This window comes from Bombus impatiens, unplaced genomic scaffold (assembly GCF_000188095.3).
Source record: "Bombus impatiens unplaced genomic scaffold, BIMP_2.2 scf_0466, whole genome shotgun sequence".
NCBI classification, from domain to species: Eukaryota; Metazoa; Arthropoda; class Insecta; order Hymenoptera; family Apidae; genus Bombus; species Bombus impatiens.
In genome coordinates this window covers 36,474-58,860 of record NT_176885.1, presented here as the reverse complement: position 1 = coordinate 58,860, position 22,387 = coordinate 36,474, and the positions used below count along the sequence as shown (strand labels likewise).

The window sequence follows — 22,387 nt, the reverse complement described above, 5'->3', positions numbered from 1 at the left end:
TACAGTTCGGTAACTGTTGGCCTGTAACGTGGAAAATTCGTGCATGAATAAATCCATGTAAATTGCTTGGCGTAACGAAGATCCGCTTATAATTATTCCTCATTAATATCGTGACGTCAAAAGCACTTCGCTACTAAAAGTGTTTATAACAGGCTGTTGATTTAATTTCAACGTCCCACTCTGAAGAAGTGCGTCCAATGCAAATGAAAGTAGCCACTTCTTTTTTTTCCACCCTTTTTACTTTATCGATCTAATGAGAATAGATTTTTAATTAAATTTATGTCATTGACTTGCGTCTCAGTTAAGACGCGTAATAATTTTAGTACATTCAGTCCTCAACCACGGACGTCCATCTTTCGTTTCTGTTCACAACATTTGAACTTTCCAAACAAAATGTTCGTAACGTTGCATAACTTTTATGTGCGTGTCTGTAATATCGCAGAAAAATTATATATATTTAACTTAAATTTTTTCTTCCTCTAACCAAATGAAAACCAAACTCTATCCTTTAACTAAACGCGTCGACAGACGATAACATATTCAAATTACATTAGCAATAATAATTAAATTAGTAATAAGCGAGATTAGTCATAAATCGTTTCCTCTTTTTTTTTTTCTCGATATAAAATGAAGCTGGTGACACATTTCGCTCTTACGTAAGCAATAATATGATTTATATTTCATCAGTTTCATATCTACCGGATACCGAATGCTTCTCACCGCATCAGCATCGTTGATTCATAACAAAACTGCTGAAACTCTCACGTCTTGCGTTCTTTGTCGACTACTGACTCATCTCGAACGACCGAGGAAGAACCGTATTTCGTTCCGCTCTAAAAGAAACGGAAACCTGTTCGAAATTCTCTCTCAATCCCAGCATATTTTTTTAACCTAGCTACGTTCTTCCGGTCGTTTCCAATCCAACTGGTTTTTTCTTTCGAGGTAGATTAACTTCTGATTTTTATATGTACAGAACTCGAACCCAAAACTTCTAAAGGTCTTGAAACACAGAATGTTTGTTTCGTCCTTCTTCTTTCTTTTTTTTAAGTAGTATTTATTTCGTCAGAAATTAAAATCTTAAATTTTTGTCAGAAAATTAAAAAGTTAGATTTGTATGTTTTACCTTTTCTTAATACAATCGGTTCTAACACATTGGTGAGATCGTACTGATTAAAACGAATCTAAAATGAATCCAAACGCAAACTACATTGAACTATTAAATGTTAGACAAATTCACGTTGCAATATTTTCATAACTTATTTATCAAGGTTTCGAGAGTTCGGAATCACAGAAATGACACAAAATTTCGTGTTTTCGACAAGTTCCGATCTTTCGCCGTTCCAAGTGTCTATTATCGGAAAAGTTAAAAATACAAACAACGTTAAAACAATACAAACAATACAACAATACAAACAAAGTTAAAACAAGAATGAGAATGAGGAAGAAAATTTCAAGGACTGCGGTAAGATTGAAAGCGTGAAAAAACCGCGGAGAAGATGCTGTAGGATAAAATCGAACGAGGTTACCGATTACGCGAAAGTAAACGGCAAACACCGCGTTTAATTGGACTTGTTGATCAGTGAACTGCGGGGGTTAATGAAAATTTCAAAGCGGAAATATCAAAGCTTTCACCGTGAGCGAGTTAAACTCGCTCGAACATGCATATTTAAAGGGGAGGTCGTTTTCTACCGTCTGCCACGCGAATAACACGGCAGTTTTTTCGATCGAAGCGAATGCGAATCGAACCGGGGAACGACTGTTGTTCGACTTGAAAGACGGAATAATAATAAGCCCTATCGTGGATTTAAACGACAATTCTGATCACGATCGTTGTCGTGAAAGGCAGAGATTATATTTACCAAAATTCATCGCACGAAGGCTGGAATAAAAACAATTATTTTAAAAATATACAGCATTCCCATTGCAACCTACAAAAACCATAATTTTATATGGCAACTGAAGAATTTAATATGTACAACAGTCTGACGAGCTATGGAATTAGCATACCGATATAACACACCGCGATTGCCACTCACAATGAACTATTTATACCGTGCTATTTATCCATACATATTGGAAAGAAAGCAGGAACTGAAGACGTGTTTGTCGGTCTTGAGCACGATATCTCGAAGGGTTGATAAGTGGACGTCAATTAATAAATGACTTCGCGTGGTCGATGACTGTGCGTTACTCCAGTTTTTCCCGTTCGATCCTCTCGTTCGCGGCATAGTAATTAGTTTTCGGTCCAACGATGGTTAATCTAGTGGTTGGCCTTCTCTTCTCTTGCTTTTTTTTTAATTCTCTTACAGTGGGAAAACGGTGAAATGAAATTTTTCTGTTGAAGCTTTTCGCGTTGAAAAAATGTAGAACGTGTGGCCGGTTAACGGCACAGTGTTACACTCGTGTTCATTTTAATTAAAGAAATCAATATTGGCCGGGTAAAATAGTTGGGCAATCGATATTACCTGAATAATAGTTATTTTATGATGGTACTTTATTTCGGATATTTGTGGGAGAAGAATCGCGAATGATTGTGGGTTTAATGAAAATGAAGTTAATTCTCTGTTATTAGAATGTTGTTTGATTATAAGAAGAGGAACGACAATGCTTATTATCATCTTTTTAATATTGATTTGAAAGTTAAGAAGTGATAATTGATGTAAGTAAATTTGTTAGTATTAAAAGATTAAAATTAAAAGATTAAAATTAAAATAGTATTAAAAAATTAGTATTAAAAGAATGAAATATCGATAAAATATGATCGAATTTTCTTGAACGACTATGAATATTTTCTCTCGACTTTGATTAAAAAGAGCATTTCTGAGCCTAGTGTACATTAATAGATTCTAATCTGAACATAAATGTATATTCTCGAGGTCAGACAAATTTCGTCCTCTGCGTTTTTGCTGTAAGTAGACATAGTATCGTCAAATCTTTTTTTTTTTTAATTTTAAAGTATCTTCAGAAAGAATTCGTTAAAAGATTGAGTTTTGGACAGTCTTTTCGATATACGCCTTTTCTATTCCTATTGAACTACCTCTTTTAAGATTTAGAAAGAATCTTTTTCTCTTCGATGTTTCAACGACCAAGAGAAACTCGTGTTGCAAGAAAGCAATGCTAATAGAGAAGTACAAAAACGCTTTAGAAAAATACAAAAAACCTCATCGTGTTCTCTTTCCACTTTCTCCGCAACTTTTCTTTCGATCTATCCAAGGCACTCGAACGATACCACATTCGGGAACAAACAAAATCACTCACGATTGAAACTTCCAATTGTGTAAATTTTCAACACATACAAACGAAATTTCTACGTGTAGAAAGTTTTATTGTCGGAGAGTTCCAAATTTCATACCTTTTCTATAACTTAACATATTCAATTCAGATAAAAACACTCAAGGAATATCGTATGAAGAAACAAGTATAATCATTGCCAATTAAAAGTTTTATTCGTCGAAAATTATACACAGTCAAAATTTTCAGTTACAGACAGTTCTACCTTTTGAAAGTTCCAAAGTTCTATAAATATCGCAATATTTTATTGCAAAAAATTCTCCATAAATATCGCAATTTTATATTTTCTACGGTTCTAATTATTTACCTTTTATTTCCCATAATTTTATATTTGTTAACCCAACCGCGATCCAAATTTCCACTTGTTGAGAATCTTCCAAGCTCTACATTTTCCACAATTTCAAACTTTACTAACTTTAAACTTTGAATCGAAATTATAAAAAACGCGCGGTTAAATATCGCGTTAAGAAACAATAAATATTACACACATACGAAATTTCCACGTACATATTTCCTCCTTGTTCAAAGTTCTACTTTTACGAAGCGAGAAAATTGTATATTTTCCATAACATTAAAGTGTGGTAAGATCGACATTCCAGTTAATAGATGGAGAAAACTAGAAACGATTTCAAATAACTAGATCTCGTTGTACAGGATGCGGGCGTTAATTGCGTAACAGGCGTGCTCGGTTCATCCTTCGATACCAGGCGTCAGCAACGATAGACGCATTTTTCAAGAAGCTTATCGACACTGATGAATCGACGCGACGTCGGGCGCCGAGTCGTAACGTCACCGTCTGGGTTGAATCCCTCGGAATTGTTCAGCTCGTAAATATCGCCTCGATGAAACGGAAAACGCTGCGAGATTGATGGAACTAACAGAACAGATTTAATGAATTTTACCAATCTTCTTTTTATTAAATACTTCTCAGTATATTCCTTTTTATTTGTCGTTTTTATTATTCAATTTTATCGTTTCTTTTATATAACGGTATTTTTGAAATAGATAGCGACGATGGTTTTTTTTCTGATAATTTGGCAGATTATTTTTCTTTCTTGGTTGTTATCGAAGTGTAATTAGTCGCTTAAGTAAAGCTTCGAGCGATTCTTGTTATCTCGAGGACATTGGGGACGTCGTATTAAATAAATTCGTGATCAGTTTGTTTAATTACTCATCGGGTGTTTACTGATTATCGTCCTTTGCAAATTATGTTGATCATGTATCATAAAGATTGTACGAAACAGCTTCTGCGGCATGCAATTTTCATATCTAGGTCACATAGTTATGTATGCATGTATTGGTAGATGAAATAATATTATATATCCTAATAGCACATTATATCGAATTTCACTTTGCAAATTAAGTACATTCAAAACAACTCCTACATCACTTTATAACACGTTTATTAATATTCGAATTTAATCCAATTCAATTTCATATTTTACAAATTTCATCGCTTCGTCATTGTAAATTCCTACAATTTCCTATCTGGTTATACCTTTTTGCGTTAATTAACATAAATACATTTTATATATTATAACAATAACCACGTAACTCTAATTCGCCAATCGGTAAGATCTAATCAAGTAATCTATCAAACTACCAGAAAAATACCTAAAAATTGATCAAGATATAGATACAAGGAATTGAGCTTGCGAAAAAGAGTTTTTCGACAAAAAATAAAAATCGTTCGTGGAAGATTAGTATTAATTTCTCATCTTATAAATTAGATTAATCACGAGAATTTTTAGTAATTTTTCTACTCGTCGTAATATTTCATTTCTTACCTATTTGCGCTTATATGAATCAATTAATAGAATTTAATTTTACACGGTACTAAAGAGTCTATCCAACTTCACCTTGCCATTTAGGCAATATTTCATCAAATAATCACATCCATCAAATAATCCATCAAACAGCTCAAGGAAGAATCTGGAAATTCATCACCATTAAAAAGTTCGTCACGAGGGATCGACGTTCCAAAGGAGAGTTTCAGAAACATGAATGAAAATCGTTGAAGGAGGGTTGGCCTTAATTAATAGCGCATGGAGGGTATTCACACTGACGAAAGGCGAGCTCGTTCATTCTGGAGACGTCAATGGCGAGATTTCGCATGGTTTGGAGGATGTTGACCTAAATTTACGGAAGGGACGAACTAAATGCACACCGCCACATCCGTAATGAGTGAATGATTACGGATAAAAATTCACTAGGAGGATCACTGCATGTGGGAGGTCGCATAAAGTTCACGTCGTCGCTCGAGTAAAGGACAGGCGCAGTATTTTGATCGAATGGCGAGTGACTTAATAGTTTGCCGCGTGTGAACATCAAAGTTTAGTAGAGTAGCTTAATAAAGTGGTTGATCGGTGGAATCCAAATCGTTAGATTTTTTTGGTCGAGCAGGGTTTTACTCGATAATAACAAATGATAATAATAAACATGATGATGATGATAATGATGGTATTATTTATGTTTAAGTTATTTAGCTGTGGCTACCACGTACTCGACTAAATTAGTGAACGTGCCTATACGAGCTTTTAATTGAGCGATGAGGCCAATTCTCTTGCAACGGGCTCGCTATTTCCCTGGGATTCGATTTTTATCTTTTGACACGTTGAAAATTCCGGCGTACAATTCCATTCATCGAGAGCTTCGTGGCACATGCTTCCAATTTTCCGTAGTTTGATTGTCAGGTAACAAGAGTACCTACCATCGAAAATTTGCTGCAAAAAATGAAAGAAATGTATTAGCCGAGATCGATTCGACTAGGAATTGATTGAATTTGAAAGTGATGATAGTCTGCGACAAGGGAAGTGTTTGATCAGTTTGATGTGATCAAATTTTTAACAGAGACTTTTTCGTATATTTTAAGTGGAAGTTTCGCGTTTTCAATGAAATTTGATTAAAAGCGGCGTTGAAGTTTGTTGTAAGGGAAGAATAACGGTAGATAGAATTTTAATTGAATTTTAGAAATATTGTGATTTGATTAAAGATTGAAATTTTTAGTTTACGATAAAACGTAGAATTTGGAACATTATTTTTATTAATTATTTTCATTTTAAACTTCACGACTCGAATGAATTAGTTGAAATTATTTGACTTATTGATTAGAAAAAATGGGTCTGCGAAATTATAAAATAATTATAAAATTATTAAGTTTCGCTAATTTCTAAAGACATTTCGTTTATTATTACACTACGAAAAATTATCAAGTTCTCATCAGAGGTACCAATATTATTATGTAATCGTCGAATTTCACCAGGTAAAAGATATTATAAAATCGACATACAGAAGCAAATTTCATTAATTTGGCAACAAAATTAGCGAAACGCCATTCTCAATTTAATTACTTGGCAATTAGAAATTGTTCGATTTCACGAAACATACATTCAACAACCAACTAAACAGAACGAATTTGTCTTAATTATTGTTTCAAATATTTTCACATATTTTTAACATTTTTATTAATTTGTTAAATATTCCCATTTATGTGTGTGTTTTAAATATTTCTATCAATCCCTCTAAAAACTATTGTCTCCCAGAAATATTCAATTTTCACAAACGATAGTTTCATTCTGTTAATTATTTTCTTATCGCAATTCTTTTACTTGATGACCAAATTTTTATAACGACTAACTATTTTAATAACTACATTCGTTACTTAAAAAACCATCAAATACTTTCTATACAACGATCAGATAGATACATATCTATACGAAATCATTAGCCTACTCGATCAATCATAGGACAAGACAGCTTCTTCTCAAGTTAATTCCATTCGTATATAATTCACAAAACAACCTTGCGTCTCTTCGTCTATCTCAAACTAACTTTCAAATTCAGAAGAATCTTCATAAATAAAACGAGACAGATACATCAAAAGCCAAAAGCAATTATAACTTCGATAAGTCGAGCGAAATAAAAGATATCGTGTATAAAACATCGAGGTTAGCGAAGAAACGAAATGCTCGCAACTGTTTCGGTACACGCCATTTAAAAAGTGACGAATAGCATTCTTGGCGAGTCAGAGCCGAGCAAATCGTCGAAAGTAAAAGGAAAGTCGGAGTACACCGGATCTCTGTGCGTTGTCGTGCGTCGATTATGCGAGAAGCATGCATGCTCGGTTGATTTAACTCGACTCCGTTTCACAGAGAGACTTATTACATGAAAATGCGACTACGGTTTACAGTTCCTTGCGGTTAATGGGCCCTGAGAGTGTGACAAGGCTCCGTTTAAAAATTTGCACGCGAAAACACGTGCGTGCACACGATCTCTCAAGCAGTGGGAAAAGAAAGTTAAAGAGCCGGAGGTTCGCTCTTAAAATAAATCGTCGGCCAGACAAAAATGTCGCTGGTCTATAGGAGCGCCGTCATTCAGCTATTTCGTGTATTTTTTTTTTTAGTTCTTTAATATTTCGTCGTATGTACGTTTTATTAATATTAGAACTGTCAACGATTGAAATATAAAATGTATAGCGAAAAAGAAAGGAGGATATATGCGAGCTTCGTAGTAACTAAACGTAGTAATCAACTTCTCCTTTTGTCAATTTCTCAATTTCGTTACTTCGTTATAATTCATTACGTAAAACAAGCTGCTTTCTCTCGCATGAGAAAGTTTTTCTTCGTATTGTCATTATTATTCTTTTAATTTGTTTTATGAATGTGACAATCTTTCTTTTATCAAATGTTGTATTCAAAATTTATCACTATTGAACGAAGAAAGCGTATAGTTGTAAAAAACTCTCAATCTTTCGTTTAATTCGTAATTTTGTATATTCTAGGCTGCAAATACGAAAATTTTGTTCTCTTTGAACGTTTCACTCGAAATGTATGGTTGAAAGTTTCTCGATGTAATTTTTTACCATCTTATTTGTTAATTAGCATCTTCTAGGAAAAATGTTGATAAGATTACGTATAATGAATGAAAAGAGTATCGAGTTGTAAAAAATACATGTTTCCGAACGGAACTGAAAGTGTGTAACTTATGATATGATTACGCTTCTGTGGAATCCTTGTCTCTGATTTAAGTAAATATCTAACAAAACGCGATACACTGTTTTATACGTATGATGTAGCATAAAAATGTAATATACATCCAATATTTCGTTCGACGCAAATACAGATAGTTTGATTTTCGTGTTCGCTTTCTACAACTCGAAGCAAAAGATTGACGTCACAGACGTTCACCTTTGCTCTCATTCCTTCGAAGTATATTACTAGCGGAAAAAGAGAAGAGTAAAAACTAATTATGTATGCATGTTTTAATACCATGCTTAAAGGAACAGGAAAGAGAAAAAGAATCATTCGTGTTAATGGCGTTTTGGTTATTGATCAGTTTTTCTAATATACAACTTCCCTATTGAACAAAGTTTCTGTAGTTTTCAGAAATGTTCTATGTATAATTAAATGGAGAAGAAACTTAAATTGATTTTATCGTGTTAGTATTTTTTAAAACTTATTCCTCTAACAAGATAAAATTGTGAAATTATACCAAAGAAAATAAACCGAATAATAACTACTTAACTAAATTCTACAGACAATTCTGTATAAACGAGAGCAACAAGGAACAAATCAAACAGTAACGATTCAATTTAAATTCTGAAAATTACTCTGCTTAGGCGACTGTAGCAAGAAATAAGTCAGATAATAGCGAGTCAATTAAATTCTAAGAACAATTTTACGTAAACCGTTGCAAATAAATAATTTTATAGAAGAAAGAAAAGAAACGGCTGTGATAAGTAATGAAACTCGAGTAAACAAAAGTAAATCAAATAACAGTTATTCTATCGAAGTTCTAACACTAATTTCGTATAAACGACTGCAACAAGAAATAAAATTCGCAAATAAGCAAAAAAAAAAAAAAATCAAATAATGGTTATTCAACTATAGTTTTGAAAATGATTCTGCATAAACCTTATCCGTTATCAGTAACAGAAAACAAAAGTCGAACTATGTTTGCGACGCTGGAAACTGTCGCTATTAAAAAAACACAGTTAACTTGCAGTTAATTTACATCGTCGAAGAGACAGTATCAAATTCATTTGCGACCCGGTTTACTTGTACAGTTAAATCGGAGCGGCCGGTGTCCCATTTCCCTTTCTTTTTAAATCCACGTTCCAAGACGATTCACTTCCGGCCAGCCGCCCCGGTACCATTTGAATTCAAGGCTCAAACGCATCCTCCACTTCCTGCCACTTCCCTCTAATGTCTGGCCGCGCGAAAAACAGAATTTCTTTCCAACTCGAACCGCCGCCAGTCTCGCGTTATTTGTTCTTGTTTCACTCTTTGAACTCGCTCGCGTTCGCGGAAAGTCTTTACTCATTGGAATCCAATTAAAATGACACGTGCAGTCTTTATAAGCTGCTGAGTAATGCCATACTATTTATTGAGACACTTTTACAACATCGTGGTATACTTTTTAGCGACGATGTAACGCAAACGTTTGTGTTATTTTTATCGTGACGCTTTTAATAATAAATAATATTTTAGTTTTATTAGTATATTTTCAATAGAATATTCGATAAATTGGACGATGAGTGATGTTTGATGAATATGTACTGTTTTAAATATGTGAAAATATTTCATAAATAGGATGATGAGTCATAAAAATATAATTTGTAGATCGTGGAGGTTCAAGTATTGGTGGGAAATTTAAGTATGTAAAAATATGTAGAAATACATATGAATATGTAACATGCAAAAATATGCAAAATATCCAAATAATATACTCGTTTTTATAATGCTTAGAATATAAAATTGAATCTCTATTTTGGTAGAAAGATATTTCATATAAACATTCGAAATTAATCATTTCGATTTGATTTATTTGATTATTTATTTTAATATTTGGTTAATAAGCAAAATTGATATCTACACACATAAACACACATAAACTGTTAATAAATATTAAGAATTATATAATATACGAAAATCATATAATTTAAGTATTTATATAATGAAAATTTGTTTAATTCACATTCATGATGAAACTCAATGTAGTTTCGTAGGAAGCAAAATTAGTTTAATAATTTTTAGAATTTTTATCTGGAAAATTTCCCATGAGAAATATGAAAAATGCGTTTGTGTCATGTTTGAGGTAAAAATTTTAGTAGTCTAGTACCGTGGACAAAGAGAAATTATTGCTTAATCGACAAATTAGATTATTTAAAACATGATAAGTTATAAATTGAAGTTTGATATTTATTATCCAAAAGAAGAACATTCGCGTGTCTTTTTTCTAGAGGAATAATAATTTTTTTAAAGCGGCACAACGCAACGGTACATGGCCTCTTTATTAACGTTACCTGAATACTTGAAATCCTCAGACGAATACTTGTGTCAGTAATGGTAGAATTAATTACCAAATTACTGGAGTTGCTAGCGTGTTTAATCCGGAACATGTGCCGCAAGATTTCCGGATATTTCTCGTTATTCGCCGGAAACGCCGGAACTGTACAGGCCGTGCAAGGAAGCACGTGCTATCGTATAGACACATTCCGGCAAATGTTTAACTTTCTTTCTAATTGATGGCTCGTGTAATTAATGTGACATAATTTATATTGTATGTCTCATATATATATATAAGTTATCATATATCATAAGTTATATATATATCATATATATATGATATACAGGTACAACTTATACTACATAATATTAAGCCGTCATATTTGTCAACGAAATGAATGCTTTATGTTCTTCATGCTAAACGACCACGCAGAATTAACATATCGTGTTTCTTCTAATATATGGTTCGATACTTCTATTAGATTTTATAACCATTTTGTGGATTACTCTGTCGTCATAAAATATTCATGTAACCGAGCAAAGTAAATATTTTACGAATATATACATAATTCTTTGTCTTTCATTCAATGGAAGTTATAACATTGGAACCTGATTCTAGACAGTATGTTCAGAATATAAATACTCAAATTTCTCTTGCATGTATTTTCAAGGAACTGAAAGTTTTAAATTTCACGAATATCATAATAGTCAGTGCACTCGTTTTACAAAAATATTTCCACGTTCAAAAAATAATTCTGAGGCATATTAGGCTTTATAAGCATCATCTGAACTTTGAATATTCGCTTTCTACGCTTTTCATACGAACGCTTGAAATACAACGTCCAGTAAAATTAGTCTGAATCAAAAACATAAAAATGAAGGCATAATAAAATCTTTGTCCTTGAAACATTTCATTTAAAACAACAATTTCATATATTTCTATGGTATTCGTGCAAATTCTGGGAATTCTAGAAAATAACCGGTTGATCGAAAAACAATCAGCGAGAGCAATATTTCGCAAATATATTAATCGAACATACAATGAAAGTTACGATATCAAAACCGTATTCTACGAAATCTATCAAGAATACCGTACTCGTATTTCTTCTTGATATATTTCCGGAGAATCGAAGGTTTCAAGTTTCATGAATATCAGAAGGTTTCATAAAGAAAAAGCGGAGCAATCGATGCAATCAAATATATGTGTTACAAATATATCTTCAGCTGTCAAGGAGGTCCGACGTACTAAACCCTATAATTATTAGTAGAAAGAGAGTTTATATTGAATAAAATATTCCTTCTCGAGACATCAACAAGACAGTTTCATTCAAATCAAAACCTTCATCCAGCAAATCCCACGAATTTTACAATTCCCTTAATCGTCCAAAGTCTACAAATCCTACAAAATCTACGAGATAATGGAACGATGAGAAAGAAACGAGGAAGAGGGTGGCAAACAAAACCAAGACAACTGGAAACCAAGACAATTTCATCCAAATAAAAACCTTCATCCAGCAAATCCTTCAAATTCTACAATTGTGTGCATCTCTTAATTCTCCGAAGTCTAAAAATCCTACAAAATCTACAAAACGACGATGCACGACGAAGAAGAAACGCAGAAGGGAATTAACAAACATTTCGTAAACGATGTTAACAATAAACAGCAGGCGACTTAAAATATTCGACGGCGACAACGAAAACATCGTTGAAACGCATACGGCCGACCCAGATCTTTTTTCTCGGTTGCGCGATTCTCTCGATACACCTGCAGCTTTGCAGTCGCACAGAACCTGCCCACACTCCTCGCGTGTATCCTGTGTTCGATGAGTACGGAGCCAATATTATCGCAACACGCTTCACTGATTATAGGCTAGGCTTTGGCTGGCGGACAATGCGCATTAAAGATCGGCCGTGTAGATCGTGTGCATCTCCTATCCGAGGAACGTCGCCATGGAACGGATGATGCACAAGCGTTAGACGACACGATCGCGTCGCGTTGGCGTTTGCACGCCATTGCGCGCCGCATCGCTTTGGGGTCACTGGCCCATTTTATCGCGAATTTTATACCGCGTTCCGTGAAACCATCGAGGTTACTTGAAAATGATGATTTATGTATCTAAATTGTTCGGTTTGGTGAAATTTTAAGATTTGAATATTTTTGACAGGGGGAGGAATATGTATTTTGCAATATTTTATTAGGAATTTTATAACGCGTTCGATAGAATTTGAGAGTTATTTGGAAATGCTGTGCGAATGTTTTTAATTTATGATTTAGCGTAATGTAGAGGTAATTGGATTTTTCCGATCTTTGTAATTCGGATTTTTTTTTATTTAAAGTTTTTGAAATGGATATGTGATTTTGGTTAAGAGAATTTCTGTGTTCTCTTGCTTTCCAACAGGCGAAAATTTATACGCGATACGAGTGATATGAATATAGGTGAAAGCATCTTTCGTCTTTTTACTTTCGCATAGAATTGTAGAGAAGACAGTAATGTAGTTAGTGAATATTGGACCGACGATGGTTGGAATTTATGTTGCAGACATTTTATCGCGTGTTCTTTGATGTTTTGTAGGGGATGGTTGTAGACTCAGTAGGTATAATTTATAGCAAATGTTCTACGAGAATGCTTGAGAAGAAATAGGTAAATGTATTAGAATATATAGCAGGACCATTGCGAATGTCTAGAATTAAATCTCTAGAAGTACTCTAGATAAAGTGGATGGAAAAATTAAAAGATAAAACCAAGAAAGATTTATAACCGATATTAAAGGCACAGAGAGAGATTTATAACCTATATTTGAGGCATACTAAGTAATCAACAAATTCAAAATCTTTTTTTAATTGGATAATTTTGTTAATAAGAGGTAAAATATTGTACAAGCATAATATTAAGGCAAAAATGAAATTCTTCCTGTGTGAATGATATTCAAAATTAATTTAACTATTAATTTTCAATTTTTCAAAGTATATTAAAATATTTGAATACATTATATGAACTGTTATAAGATAATAATTAAATATTCCTATTGAATAAAGAAAAACGTAAGGTGACGCAAAGAAAATGAGAAAACTTTTGTCTTCTTCAGTTTCGAAATGTTACATAGAATTTTAGTTTAAAACTAAGGGGGACAGAACACATACATTCTCGGTACTTTTGATGCATTTATAAGCGGATAAAAATAAATTTAGCTGGCAACTTTAACTTTCAAGGAATTCTTATCAAGTATTTGGAGAAGAGTAAGTTTAGCGGAGTAAGTTTTATAGTCGAGGAAACACTTCCGCTTCGGTTTCGAAGAATTGTACTAGAATGCAATAAGGTTTTATAAGATACATACCTAGTATAACTCGAGAGATACTCTGCCGGCTATTTCCTTATGAAATTGAATAGATCGCGGATCCTTGTTTCACGAAGACTTGCCTATTCAACCATGAAGGACTTCCTTAGGTCTAGAAAGCTGTACACATGTAATCATTTCTATTCTGTGGGAACATAACAGTACTCTATATAATTCTAACTTCGATACGATTATTTTTCCAGATATGCCCTTTATTTTACCAAAAATGTAAGATTACGTTACCTTTAGCAATAAATCAAAATCAATGAATAACAATGGATAATAAGTTTATCTACTCTATTATTCTATCAGTACAATTGGGATATTTGATCATCAGTTACAATTAAATCTCTTGAAGTACTCTAGATGAAATGGATGGAAAAATTAAAAGATAAAACCAAGAAACAAATTTTATTTTATTCAATCGATCTGTAATTACAATTAATGATTAAATTAATTATCTAATTGTCTATTGGGTTAACAAATAACTATTAAAATTTTCTTCGTTGCGTGAAATTAATATTTGAGTCTAGCCCCTAACGTAAGTAGCAATCAGTTATCGTCATTATCCATATTCACTTACACATATGATACACATTACACATTCACATACAACAAACAGGACTTTAATTAAACCTTGATTGAATAGAACCTTAATTTATTTCAATGAAAACCAACAATTGGTGATTGATGATTAATATTACTCTGTATTTAATTAACGATTGATGATTGATAACCAATATTTATAATTACCGATCGATTAATTTCATCGATAAATTAAACCATCGATTATTGACGATTAATCTCTCATAATTGTAAACATTAATCTTGCTGTGATGTCCCAATGTTGTATTTTTTTTTTAACAAGACAAAAAATCTTTTGGGCGTTTCAATAAAAACTGTATCATAAAATGAAACTGAAAATTCGGTAATATTAATAATAATTACGAATTTTTCATATTTTCTTCGTACATTTACGAAATATTTACGAAATAACCATAGAGATATGACTAAATTAAAAATGTTTGAAAGTATATAAGAAGGTTAATGAATCAATCGAATTAAGAATTTTAACCGATTATTTCCCAACACTTTCAATCGTATCTTCTCAGAAAGAAATTGAGGTATAGAAAATGAAATAGATATCATCATAAATCTATGGAACGTGTGAACTGACCATGTAACGTGCTTGCTAACATATTCTATCGATTCTACAAAGGCACGTAGTGACGTATACATGGAGTTGTATGAGTCAAATTCTCAACTTTCCATTCATACTTCATACCTCGCGGCCACATGTACTACGATTAATGTAGTATACATGTAACACGAATAAGAGACTGGATAATAGTTGACGTTCTATTAACGGTAATCGAGGACAGGAAATTGTATAGTTCGCAAGCAACAAAAAATGTCATTTCTCTTTTCTTTACCTTGCATTGTGGTGCTCGTGTTTTCATGCGCTAAAATCAATATCGTAATTGTCGAACAAAACAAGATAGAAATTTTCTATCATTCCCGACGAATGTGTCGTCAATACTTAATAATAATTTTAACGACGAATTTGTGTTGGAGCATTGTAAAGAAGATCTCGAAGAATTAATGGTTTCGAGAAATTTAGATTTGGCGTTATCTGAAAAGTATATTGATTGGATCAATGAAAAGAGGGAAAACATAATTAGATAAATTTTCTGTTTTTTACAAAGAAATCAAAATTTTACTTGTCTTTGATCTCATGTCAAATATATCTCTTTCTCTAGCGTCCTAAACAATTCTATTCAACCCTTGATTTTTTTCACGGCAGTCTTACGAAAACATCTCACAAATCACGATCGATATCTGCCAAACATCGAATCGCGAAGCTTCGTTCGATTACTCTAAAACTCCGATTCGTCTTCTACCTGTCCCTAAGGATTTCCTCGAGATTCGAACCGAGTAACTCTACCACAAAGCGGCCACGTTACGCGATTCCCTGCAAATGGAACGTCGGTGTTCCAACTTTCGGACAGTCGAAATCGAATTCAAACTTTTCTCTGACAGTCTGATTCCAGAGTCTCAAAAGGATTGGTATTTTAAGTTGGCTGCTTGTAATTAATGCTCCGTTGCATACCTCAGGTACCTGTATCATTTACAGAATATTTAATACAATTGAAAAATTGTTAGAATGTTGTTATAACAAGGTACTGATACAAATCTATCGAGTTACTAACAAGTAGTAGTTGCTGCAATAAAGATCTATTCGAATGGCGGATAATGTATTAGATCTCAAAATTCAAATCTCAATAAAAGAACAAAAATGTATCTTATCGTGCCTTTTCACAGTGCGTAAATTTAATTGGTTCAGTTCGTTCCCAAATGATATCAAAATTTCACAAAACTTCCAAGCTCACAATTTCACAAGATGTTTCTTGCGACAAATAAAATGAATTATTTATTTCAATTTTTCACCTGGCTTATTCGATTTATATTCTTTCGTAATGGTTTTCAATTTCCTAATTAGAAGTAGATATCCGAGAAAGACTATAGTTTCACTATTGTCCCAATAAATGAATAGTTCTATTGAAAAATTTAAAAAAATCATTTATCTATCAGATGATTAAAATTTTACTCAGATTTAAATCATACTATAAAATCCAACGAATAACTGTTGATTAATTATTTTCCTACAACTCTTACAAATGGCTTTACAATTTTTGATCGACCATTATTTTATGCAAACTACTGCCTATTTAATCATTTCCTGATTAATCTATCGCAATTATCACTTCTTACACAAGACGAGCAGGTGTCCTAATACTTACGTACGTGGGTATACATGTAGAATGTAGAATGCAGACAATACGGAGACGATCCATTTGCACGAGATGCTTGCGATGTGTCGGTGCACGTGAACGAGCAAAGAGGGACGGGGACAGAGAGAGAAAAAAACGAAGAAAAATTAATATCCGCGGAGAAGATAGCGAGCTTATCGGCCGTTTGCCAGACAGGCGGCACCAGTCGTGTTTCGTCTCTCGATCGGTTTAGGCGAAATCGCGTTCACATATAATTACGATCGTTCGATTTTCGCTCGATTCGTGACGTGTGAATATCGTTCAATTTCTACAAAAATATTTCAGTGCACTCACATGAGAAAAATTTGTAAAAGATTTCGCGTAATCGGAAGTTCTGTTAAACGCAAGTGAATCGATTGAATCACGAAGGAAAGTCCGCGAATCGTTTGTTCGTGGTTTTCGTTTGTGAGTCGATGTTTCCTTGAGAAATGGAATAATCGATCGTCCCTTGAGATTTACTGGAATAAAGGTAGAAAGAGTTGTGCAGGGTTCTTGGAATATCTTTGGATCGGATCGTAGGGTTTATCCGTGGGTGGCGAAAAGCTGTTTTGCGAATTCGTGAAGATGCGGAGGGTTATTGAGTGAACGCTGTTTTGTCGTGATCCCTCGATCGCCTTTTGTGCGAACGCGTATTTTCTGAGAACTCTGGAAAGTATAGAAAAGCATTTTGTATAAACAAGGATTGAGTTGTATGAATTTTTGTATGATTATAAATATCTTGTGAGTTTTAACCCTTTCAAGGTGGAATTTTTCGAATATTAAAAAATAAATTTTCCTTTAAAATTAGGTAAAATATCTAATTTTATTACCTACATCATGACTTCTGTAAATTTTTATAAATATTATAATTATCGTAAATATTTATACATTAATTTTCCATTAAAAATATAATTACATACAAATAAGAATAATTATATTAATAAAATAAAGAACATAAATTAAAATATCAAGTCAATTTGGCCCAAAACGAACAATTATTTTGTAATGTACAATGTACCTCACAGTAGATACACGAAAGGGTTAACTATTCTACTGATCGTTTACAAAGAATTATCAATAGTTTATTTCATTGGATTTGTAATTGATTGAATCGTTATCTCTAATTTTATTATCAACTTTGTTAATTCTTATCAATTTAATCAGTTGCAGATATGTACCTATACGATGACTCACTCATATTTCTTATTTACTATTTATACTTTCCAATGCACATTGTTGGAAAATATTTCTCTGTAATTAAAATTGCCACTTAAGAGCAATAATTGATTTAACTTAAATAAAATGGACTGATCAAGTCTGAAACTCCTTTCATGAAACTTTTTGTTCACTTCATTAATTGATTCGGTCTATGTAACTTAGTTTATGTTGACAACAAAAGAAACGCGATACCTGAATATCTTTATTGCACTTTGCAGTTCACGGTTTTTATTCGGAACTAATTAACAATGCTTCGCTTGTTACGTATTTTTAATACTTCTTTGCCAATGCTTGCCCCACAAAATTTTCCATACCCGGAAACAATTTTATAACTTGAGATTTCTATGAGTTCTATTTATCCTCCTTCCTTTTTTTTGCAAACATTCTTGCATCAGGCAAAGAAAGCTGAAGTAAATATCGAAATAAACAAATCTGTGTTATACATTAAGAAGTTCAAAGTTCAAGAATTTGTCCAATGAATTATTTCTCAGTTTCAACTTTTCCAACAAATCGTCCAACAATTTTTCGTACAAATTTAATCAACCAATATTTCAATTTTAATTAACCAATACATATTTTTCTTCAACATAAACGTTGAAAATGTACCGTACAAAATTCCTCGAAATTTGCTAAAAATCCAATGCATCTTGATCTGACAAAAGTTACCCCATTCTCGAATGCCCTTTAATGTTCGTCAATTAAATACAGTACAACAACCCGTCAATTATTCCACCGTAACAATAAATACCAGCGAACCATCGAACCATCCCGCTGAACCAATCCAAACAATCATCGCCGCAAGCTTGTCCGTAAACCTAACTTCTCCAAGCGCATCTCTCACAATTCCTCTGTCCATACGCTGGTTCCCAAAGACTTGGAAGCACCTTTCGCGTGCCACCGAGGACTATGTCCTTTGTACTAGAATTTTCTAGTAGCAAATAGAAGGCGACAGTGTCGGCCGATTCTCGGCACTCGGGAGCAAAATACCGAAAACAAGATAAGAGGAAAGAGAAAAAACACTGGAACATAAAATACAGAGCTTGAGAAAGAAAGAAAGAGAGAGAAATAGAGAGATAAAAAAGGAAAGAGAAGAGAGTTTCACTAACATGACGCTTGGAACAAGCGTCGCGTCGTTGGAACGGAATTTCACGACCGCGTTTCTCGTCTCGCGACGAGTTTTTCGGTGCTGGCGTGTGACGCCAATGGTGTCGAGACGAGGGGCCGCAGGAAGAACCGAAAATAAAGTAGACAGCCGACGAGAAACGCGTATGAATATGCGTGTGCTCGGCAGCCCTCTTGCTGTGCTTAGGCTACCGCCTCTCGCCGTGTTGGTCCGGCCAAAGGAGGAAATTTTTAGCTCGTCGGTATACATTCGTGTATACAATGCGTCTCACAAACGTAAAACCGCCTTGAAATTTTCAATTCTTACGTAGGTACAAGATACGGAACGATACACGACAATGTCTGATTAGAGATATCGCAAAATTTTTGAATAAAACAGAGAAGAAGCCAGATATTACTATGTTATTGTTAGAGTCTCATTTTAGTGTACATTGAGTACATTTTTCGAATAATAAGCTACTACATATTCCGAATAATAAGATACTTCAAGTAAGACATCTATTCATAGATATTTGTTGATTCTATAGATATGAATATACTGAAAAAAATAAATGCAGCTAAAAAATTACATAAATACAAATTCGTTCCATTGGCGTTATAATGAATGCTGTACGTGAAATGTTTTACATATTTTATACGTTTCGATGTATTATCCGTATTTTCTACATTTTTACACTTTGAAATTTATTTACACAATAATGAATTTTCAAAAATATTGTTCCTTAGTTGTAGTACGAAACGATTAATTTTGTATTATTACCTAAAAACTCGCTAAATTTGATAAGGGTTATTTTCATCACAAGCGCCTCGATTGATGATTTTTGGATGATTTTATATTTTATAGTTATGAGACGCAGTGTTACAGACGTAAAAGCCTTTGCGATGCATCAGCCTCGGTAGACAGTTTACACGACTGCTGCATCCGTCATGAACATCTCTGCTCCTGTTATTTGTCTTAATAATTCTACGTCCGTGTCGTCCTATTTCGTGGAGATCCACGGTGTGTAAATATTTTAAGGAAATTTTTCACGAGACCGTCTCGACTACGTCGCACAGTGGCCATTGCTCTCGCTCGTTTTCAAGGGGGAGGATTTTTTCTATTACATTTTTTGTCGTTTTTAAAAGAGCTTGCTAAAAAGAGCGTTGTTCATTCTGCCTGCATGGCTACGTTGGAATTTTTGGTTGAGTTGCTTGGGAAGCAATAGATAGAGAGAGTTAGCCAATTTATTTGCGATTGATGGTTTGAGAAATGGAGTAGACTTTTTCGTCTTTGAAAGATGGATGATTAGATTAGATTAGATGCTGGAATTGTATATGAAGCGGCAGAAATTTTTATAAAAACATTATACGGTGAATCATTAATCGTAAAAGAATTAAGAGATAATTAATTTCTTACAAATATCGGTAAAGTATTTCTCAAAACTGTTATGGTTTATAAGACACAACTATCTTAGTCATTTTGTATCCTAAATTATTGTATGACTCACGTGTAAATCGTTATTAGTAATCCAAGATAAGAATGTAAGTTTTGGAAACAAAAACACACCTCGCAAGCTCATATATCTTCTGATAATATTCTCCAAATTTTCCCTAAAGTTTGTCCCATATCTACTACGTTCTTTCAATTTTATGACAGGCTTAAGATTTCCTCATAAGCTGTTTCACTTCGGACAACACACAGTGGTTTGCACTTTAGATGGCAAATTGTTTTTTTTCGATAGAAAACCTTGTGTCCTAAAATTTACATGATCGGGTCTATCCTATTCGACTTCGGTCCTAAAATTTCCCCAGACACGCTTCCTACGTAACACGTGTTCGACCATGTGTCTACCGCTTTCGTAAAAATCACACAGAAGCTGAATTTTGTAAGAACTCGTATGAGAACAGGATTGATGGATGACGCGACATACTTTCTTTTTCCAGAACACTATGCTTTTAGCGAGCATTTTTAGTTGAGTCTTGCGTCTCCTTTTCTTGTTACGTTTTTACGATAGTGTTGGTAATGAAGCATGTGATACCATTTTTTTATGAAGATGAACTGAAATGCTTTTTACTATGTACTCTGACGTTATAGGAGGATAAAACGAGATAAGGTTTACGTCTGCGGGAAAGTTCTTTCGATTATTAGCTCTCTTAAGGTTTATTCTAATAATATAATGATAAAACTTTTCTGTTTTTCGATCAGTGAAATATTCTGTAATTTAATTAAACTAATTTAATGGTTGCAAAAAAGACTGCCCTAGAAAATTTTACAGTTATTAAAGTAACGTTCTATAATAATACAGATTTGTTTCTCTATAAATAGCACGTTTTCGAAAAGTTTCTCCGTGAGTCTGAGTTTTTTAAAGTTACTTACGATTTATAAGATCTCGTAACAGTGTCTGCTATACTATTTTTTTCAGTGCTTACTGAGAACGTCCATTCATGATCATCGCAGATTTTTCAAATTTCGTGCAAACTTTAGAACTGCGTAAATATAGAATCTTGTTCTTATTTTAGCGATGTAATTTTTTTAGCAAACGTAACCTGCGTAAGCAGAAATTTTATATTCTTTAAATACAAGAATATTTTTCTTCTACCGTCGACTGAAATATCGTCACGAAATTCCGCGTTATTTTCGAATGTTCTCTGTCACAGTTTCGACAATTCCAAGTTCCTCGTTCTCGAATTACTAAAACAAGGATAATATTCAATCTACTTTCCATTATTTTTCTTACCTAATATGCTCGTATAAATGTTATTCCGAAATTTTTATAAATACCTTTAAACGTTATTCTATATAAAACTTCTTGTTCAAAACTTTCGACACACCCTATACATTCCTCATTTTTAAAACGTCCATTCAAATTCATGTTTTTGTTATCGAGATCCATTCGTACGGACTTTATACTTATTTTAACACACAAGATTTATACGCGAATTTTTATGCACCATTTTTGAAACACTCGATGCACAAAATTCCCATTTCTCCCCCAAACTTATCCAATTACAACTTCACGAATCTCAGCCAATCTTTCGGTTGGATTTCCGCGAAATCCTCTAGAAGGGGCATCCGTCGATCATAGAGAAGTCATTCAACACTGTCAAAGCCGGCAAGTTCTATCACTGAACGCTCCATTAGTCCACGATAAACGCTATCGCGCGTCCTATTTTACTTGTCCTATACGATCTGACAGCGCCAAGTATCGCCGCGGTTCTCCCTACGTCACTGCATGCGTAGTCACGTGACGACGACCAGTCGAGTCACTCTTTGGCCCTCAAGAATCGTTCACACACACGATTCACGATTCAGTTTATCGTGACCCGCGATGTGTTCAGGACTGT

The 22,387-nt window shown here is 33.6% G+C and overlaps 1 protein-coding gene and 1 long non-coding RNA gene across 9 annotated transcripts in view; one reads left to right on the top strand and one right to left on the bottom strand.

Moving 5' to 3' along the window:
- The window catches only part of LOC100745022 (rap guanine nucleotide exchange factor 2), a 248,845-nt gene that overhangs the window by 196,000 nt on the left and 30,458 nt on the right, over positions 1 to 22,387 (top strand). The gene's annotated exons all lie outside the window — the stretch shown is intronic.
- LOC117151842 lies at positions 20,775 to 22,334 on the bottom strand. The gene is made up of 2 exons (XR_004461980.1): positions 21,825 to 22,334; positions 20,775 to 21,734 (listed from the first exon to the last, which is right to left on the bottom strand). It is a non-coding gene; the product is annotated as an uncharacterized LOC117151842 (long non-coding RNA).